This window comes from Phodopus roborovskii, unplaced genomic scaffold (assembly GCF_943737965.1).
Source record: "Phodopus roborovskii unplaced genomic scaffold, PHOROB, whole genome shotgun sequence".
Lineage (NCBI taxonomy): Eukaryota > Metazoa > Chordata > Mammalia > Rodentia > Cricetidae > Phodopus > Phodopus roborovskii.
The window spans coordinates 97,957-105,328 of NW_026125843.1; positions in this window are offsets into that span (position 1 = coordinate 97,957).

Consider the following 7,372-nt stretch of genomic DNA (forward strand, 5'->3'; position numbering starts at 1 on the left):
GTAGTTAATCACACACCTAAGTTATTATTTAGCTACATGCCTAAGCAGTAATTACCCACATTGACAAAGTCACTAGTTAGCCACAAAGCTAGGTTACTAGTTAGCCACAGTTACTATGTCTCTAGTTAGCTACACACAATAGATCACTACTTACCCAACCATTCTAAGTGACTAGTCAGCCACACATCTAATTTACTCGCTAGTCACAAACACCAAGAAAATAGTCAGCCACACACACACTGAGATAGTAGTTAGCCATTCACCTATGTATTTCTATGTATTAAGTCAACTACACACCTAAGTCACTAGTTAGCTACCAACACTAGGTCACTAGTTATCCACACACATTAAATCAGTAGTTAGACACACACACTATGTCACTAGTTAGACACATACTAAGTCTGTCTAAAAGAAAAACAGCTCACACTAAGGTGGTCCCAGGATATGGGAATCAGGCCTTTAATCCTAGCAGCAGGGATGTGGAGATAGGAGTGACATGGCTGGACAGAGAGAGGAAGATAAGGTAGAGGAGAGAGAAGAGCATGCAGTGAGATAATTTTGTTTGAGAAGTTAGTCTGAGGGATCGAAGTGATAGCAGTCAATCTGAGGAGGCAGTGTGAGGACAGGAACACATCGCTTGTCTGAGAATTGGTAGAGATACCAACTCTACTAGCCAGATGCCTTGAATCTGTGATCCTTCAGTTTTCACCTTCCCCTCCCTGTTAGATTACTGTGAGTTTTTATTATTAAGATCTATTAGAACTTGTGCTAGAAGTGAGGTTCTCTCTGTGGAGGTGTGATATTTCAAAGTCAATAGAGGTAAAAATTTTAAATTATTAAAGTATGTTAACTTTGTTTTTTGAAAATTACATTGGTATCATTTTAATGTTTTTAATTTGTAAAATTTTTTATTATACTTATCAAACCAGTTCCCTCCAACTTACTCCCACACTCCTTCTTCCTCTCCCAACTTCCCAGGCCCCCAGCCACTCTCTCCTCCCATCCAACCAACACTATACATGTAGGTGGATGCCTTCCAGGAGGGGTCATCTAAATCCTTCAAGTCATTTTAAGTAGACACCAAAATGTCTCTCCTGTCTCAAGGTTAATGGAGTATCCCTCCATGGGGATTTTCCCCCACTGTCATTTTTGCAACAGGGATACTTCCTGGTCCCAATCTGTGAAGACCCTTAGACTGCACAGGACTTTTAGCTGAGACCCATGTTCAGGGGTCTGTGTCAGTCCCATGTTGGATTCACAGCTATAAGTATGGGGCCCCATTAGCTCCTCCTTGTTCAAATCAGCTGTGTCTTTGGGTTTCTGCATTGTGGTCTTGTCCTCCCTCTCTGCATAAGGATTCCAGTTCGGCTCAGTGTTTAGTTGTGCATGTATGCTTCTGTTTCCATCTGCTACAGATGAGGTCTCCATGATAGTGGATAAGTTAGTCATTGATCTCATTGCCAGGAAGGGAATTTATGTTAGCCTTTACACTGTTTCTCAAATTGTTAGTTGGAGTCATTCTTGTAGGGCTCTGTACATTTCTCTAGGTTCCATTTCCTCTTCTAACCTATAATGGCTCCCTCTTTTATAGACTCTTTCTCTCTTTTTTTCTCCTCAGTTCTCCTCTCTTCTCTTCTCTTCTCTTCTCAAGTCTATTCCTCCCCTGACCAAATGTTCCTAGACCCACAATCTTTCCTCTCCTCCCGTTTTCCTTGTGCTAGTTCCCTCTCCACTCACTACTCACCAATACCCACCCATATGCTCTGAGGACCTTGTCCCTTCCTGCTTCTGTGAGTGTCCTTATGTAAAACTGTTAGAATCCTCCTTCTATTCTAATTTCTCTGGAAGTTTCATTTGAAAGGCTGGTGAGCCTTTGCAATATATCTAAAATGCACATATGAGTGAATACATACCATGTTTCTCTTTCTGTGATTGGGATACCTCGTTCAGGATGGTTTCTTCAAGTTCCATCCACTTGTCTGTGAGTTTCAAGATTCCATTGTTTCTGCCCACCCCTACAGAGTAGTATTCCATTTTGTAAATGTGACAAATCTTCTTTATTTATACTTCAGTTGAGGGGCATCTAAGTTGATTCCAGGTTCTTGCTATTATAAATAATATTGCGATGAACATATGTGAGTACAAGTCTTGGTTGCATGGATTGGGATCATTTGGGTATGTACTTAAGCAGGGGATTATTGGGTCTCGTGATAGCCTGATTCCCATTATCCTGAGAAACTGCCATGCTACTCTCCAAAATGGCTGTACAAGTTTGCAGTTCCACCTGAAGTGGAAGAGTGTACCCATTTCTGCACATCCTCTCAAGCATAAGTTGGCATTGCTGTTTCTAATTTTAGCAATTCTGACAGGAGTAAGATGGTATCTCAAAGTTGTTTTAGTTGGCATTTCCTTGACAGCTAAGGATGTTGTGTACTTTCTTAAGTGTCTTAAATCATTTTTTATATCCTCTATGGAGATTTACCTATTCAGTTCTGTAGCCCATTTTAATAGAGTTATTTGGTGTTTGTTGACTAGTTTCTTGAGTTCTTTGTATATTTTGGAGATCAGCCCTTTGTTGGATATAGGATTGGTGAAAATCCCAGTTTGTGGGCTGCAGTTTGGAGACAGTTCTACCAGCACCATTTTGATGGGAGATGTATTCTGAAAATATGTTTCTCATACTGGTTAATGAATAAAGCACTGTTGGACAATAGGAAAGCTAGATAGGTGGGACTAGGAGATAAGGAGGTAAGAGGAAGGAGGAAGGAAGAAGCAAGATGGAGAGACTGGGGTGACGAGATGCCTGCCCTCTTCCCCGGTAATAAGAGACCACGTGAAAATACATAAATCAACAGAAATGGGCTAATACTTAAGACATAGCTAGTTGATAAGAAACTAGTACCTGGCCAACAGCGTTATATCAAATACAGAGTCTCTGTATATTAATTAGTGCTGGCACAGCTGCAGGACAAGACCAGCGGCTGGCGGAAAATCTTACTCAGCATTTTTTGAAGATGCTTTCCTCATCCCATTGTATACTTTTAGCTGTTTTGTTAGCATGTGTGTGGGTTAATATCAGGATTTTCTATTCGATTTCATTGAGGTACTTGTCTATTTTTGTGCTAATACCATGCTGTTTTCAGGACTATAGCTCTGTAGTAGATCTTAAAGTCAGGGATAATGATCCCTCATGAAGTTCTTTTATTATACAGGTTGTTTTGGCTATTCAGGTCCTTTTGGTTTTCAATATGAAGTAGATTATTATCCTTTCAAGGTCAGGGAAAGATTGTGCTGGGATTTTAATGGCGATTGCATTGAATATGTAGATCGCTGTTGGTAAGATTGCCATTTTTCTTTGTTTTTTTCTACCTATCCATGAGATTGGGACATCTTTACAGTTTCTGCTATTTTCTTTAAAGACAAAAATTCTTATTATATAGGTCTTTCACTTCTTTGGTCAGTGTTACCCCAAGATACTTTATGTTGTTTGTGGCTATTGTGAAGGGTGATGTTTCTGATTTCTTTAACAACCCCTTTGTTGACTGAATATGTAATGGCTACAGACTTTTTGTTTATTTAATCTTGTATCCTCATACTTTACTGAATGTATTTTTCAGCTGTAGGAGAACACTGGTAGAATTTTTTGGTTGCTTATGTAAACTATCATATCATCTGAAAATGGAGAAACTTTGAGTTCTTCCTTACCAGTTTGCATCTCCTTGAACTCCTTTTCTTTTCTTATTTCTTTAGCTAACCCTTCAATTACAATAATGAAGAGACATGGAGAGATAGGGCAGCCTACTCTTTTTCCTGATTTTAGAAGAATCACCTTAAGCTTCTCTACATTCAGCTTGATATTTGCTATGGGTTTACTATATATTGCTTTTATTATGTTTACATAAAATCCTATTATCTTATGTCCCCAAGACCTTTAACATGAATGTATGTTGAATTTTGTCAAAAGGTTTTTCTTCATCTAGGAGATGATCATGTGACTTTTCATTTTCAGTTTGTTTATATAGTGGTATATTTGATATATTTTCATATGTGAAACAATCCCTGCAAGCCAGAGATGAAGCCTACTTGATCATGGTAGATGATTTCTCTGACATATTCTTGGATTCAGTTTTCCCATATTTTCTTGAGTATTTTTGCATCAATGTGCATGGGGGATATTGGTCTGTAATTTTCTCCCTTATTTATGTCTTTGGTTGGCTGGGTATCGAGGTGATTGTAGCCTCATAAAAAGAGTTTGTTAATGAACCTTCTTTTCTATTGTGTGGAGAAATTTCAGGAGTAATAATATAGCTCTTCCATGAATTTTTGGTAGAATTCTTCACTGAAGAAGACATCTGGCTCTGGGATTTTTATGTTGGAAGGCTTTTCATTATTACTCCTACTTTGTTAGTTGTTATAGGTCAATTTAAGTTGCTTGTCTATTCTTGATTTAATTCTGGTAAGTAATAGTTATCCAGAAATTTGTCCATATCCTTTGAATTTTCAAATCCTGTGGATTATATGTTTTCAAAATATGACCTTAAAATTGTCTACATTTCCTCAGTGTCTATTGTTATGTACTATGTTTTGTTTCTGATTTTGTTAATTTCCATTTTCTCTCTATGCTTTTTGGTTAGTTTGAATAAAGGTTTCTCTACCTTGTTAATTTTCTCGAAAAACCAACTCTTTGTATCATTGATTTATTTTTATTTTTTTCCTGTTTTTTATTTATTGGTTTTTATAGACCCCCATTTCGTTTTGGCTCTGCTGCCTGTCCCACAACTATATCTTGTGGAACAGGTTGGTCTTGAACGCACAGAGATAAGCTTCCATCTGCCTCCTGAGCACCAGCATTAAATTCATTTGCCACCACCACCATACAGGTATTTGTATCTTTTTAAATGTCTTCTTTAAACACATTACTGCTTTTATCTTATTTTACTGCACTCCTATGTGTCTTAGATTTTACTTATTTCATTCCTTTTCTCAAGTGATGCTGATTATTGATTTCTGTGTAGAGCAAAGTGTCTTCTAACTGTGGCTTGTCTTATGCTGTGCAATTGAGAATTATTTTGAACTCCTAATCCTGCTTCTCCTGTACAGTGCTGGGAAGAAAATCCTACACTGTGTTCCAGTTGGGCCTTTGCCTGTTCAGGAAGAAGGAAAATAGACCAGAAAATGAGTGAACTCCCAAGATCTCTGATTATTGTGGGGTCTTATAAATGAAGAGGGATTGTGCATGATTGAGTTCATGTCCCACTTGGATACTGGTGGAGTCAGAGTGCAGAAAGGGAGAGGCAGGATGGAAGCTGAGATTTCCTCCTTCAACAGTAGTTGAGGTGAGCAATGTGCAATTAGGTAATCATTCCTAGAAAATCCGTCATTGCCTCGGAGGGCAGTTTTTGGAATCCACAGATGAGGTATACCAAGACTTTGGATAGAGGAGAGACCTTATCATGTATAAAAATTGCTATAATTACAGTATTTAGCCAAAACCAGTCTAGGTGAACTCTTGTGGACTATGTAACAGGACTATTATTATTTTTTGTTCATTTGGATGTACAGTGTGAGAGAAAAGGTTTGAGGAATACTTGGTGTGCTCTAAATGAAACCCCTAGTCTCTGGAGCACATGGACATGAAGCTATTTTCAGCTTTTCAAAATATTTTTTTTCAGATCATAACTACATCATATCCACATACACTTTTCTGCCCACAAGCCCTGCCATGATTACTCAGTGTTCTCTAATTCACAGCCTGCTTTTCTTAAACAGGAGTTTCACATTAAACACAGTGAATATTAGAAGGTGTCATACATTTGGCTGCAGTATTTCCCAGCTATGAGGTCAATGGTTACTGGCCAGTACCAATGAGTGTGTAACAAAATGTGCACACAAGGTACACTGTGATATTAATAATGAGCAGCTTGACTTCCAGGACAGTAGAAGAATGTATACTAAAACACAAACTTTCTGGATTAGGCCGCTATCTGCTAGGTGGGTAGTGCAGAGCTACAAGGACTATGCAATCTGAGTCATTGATTTCTGATTCCCTGGTAGTGGGCTGCAAAATTTTAGGTCCAACTGGGTGGGCCCAGCCAATGCTGGACTCTGAGAAGCCTTCTTTCCATGATTCTCTTTTCCTTATGCTCTATTGAGTTGTAAGGAAGAACACAGGTTACACTATTGTGAGTGTAGGGTTTTCAAAGCAGGTCTGCTCAGAATGTCATTTCTGCAAAATGTTTATGGACCATGAGAGAGACTGGGGTTCTTTTGGTCCATGTGGTGACCTGGGCAGTTACCCTTGTCCTCTGAGCCTTCCTCTGCATGTGTTTCTTTGTTTGGGGGAGACTTTGCAGCCCTGGCATGGGTGGGTGTGTTGCTTATTATATAACTGTCCAGTGTGCATATGCATGCAATGCTGTTGTTGTGTAATGGGGGCTGACGCTGGATAACTGAAGGTCTGATTTCTTGAAGTTCTGAATATTCCATTCCACTTTCAGGTTTGCCTTATAAATATTTTAGAAAGTAGTAAAAAATGGTGATGCTGATGTCTCTCAGCACTACAAGATTATAATGTTTTTAACTATCTGCTACCAAGAGTTACAATACTGTGTTAAATGACGTTTAATTCCAGTGTACAAAATGAGTCTCTATTCTGCAGAGATATCTCAGATGTGTATGGTTTTGGGTAGGGAGTTAGGTCAGGATCTTCACCTTGGGCCATAAACCACTTGGCATGAAGTTGATTTTAAATTATTCTCCCATGTTTTTTGTGGAATGAGCATCAGTGCAGCTAGGTTTACCTGAAACAATAAAGGTATATAAAGGTCTACAGAGCCATAGCAGAAGGTCAGCTCCTTTTGCATGGAGAGCTCTAGAACAGGGACATCCTGTCTTTGGAATAGATATCCATAGCTACAGGGTCAAAAGTGTCTAAGGGTAAATGTATTTGTTTTAATTGGAGTGTTGAAGTCTGTGTTTATTTAATCTCTGTACACATGGATTCATAGATATTTGGATAACATTGGTCAAGGTCACACTTTTCTTGGCTAAGTTTCTTTTGTACTTTATGTTAATAGTTGATATATTTTGACCTTTGCTCTTGGGTCATTCTCTCTATCTCTTTTATTCTTTTACACATACTATACATATTTTGATTGTTGTTGCTTTGTGGTAAGTATAAAAGTCATATTATGTTAGTTTGTGTACTGTGTTTTCATAATTCCATTGAGCATTCTGAGTATTTCCAAAAAAATTGTTACTGTGCCTTTGCAATATGCATTTTGTTATTAATTGTTGTTCATTGTCATTGGATTGTATTCATTTCATGTTACAAACTTACCATGTATAGGATCTTAAATTCTGATACTTCATG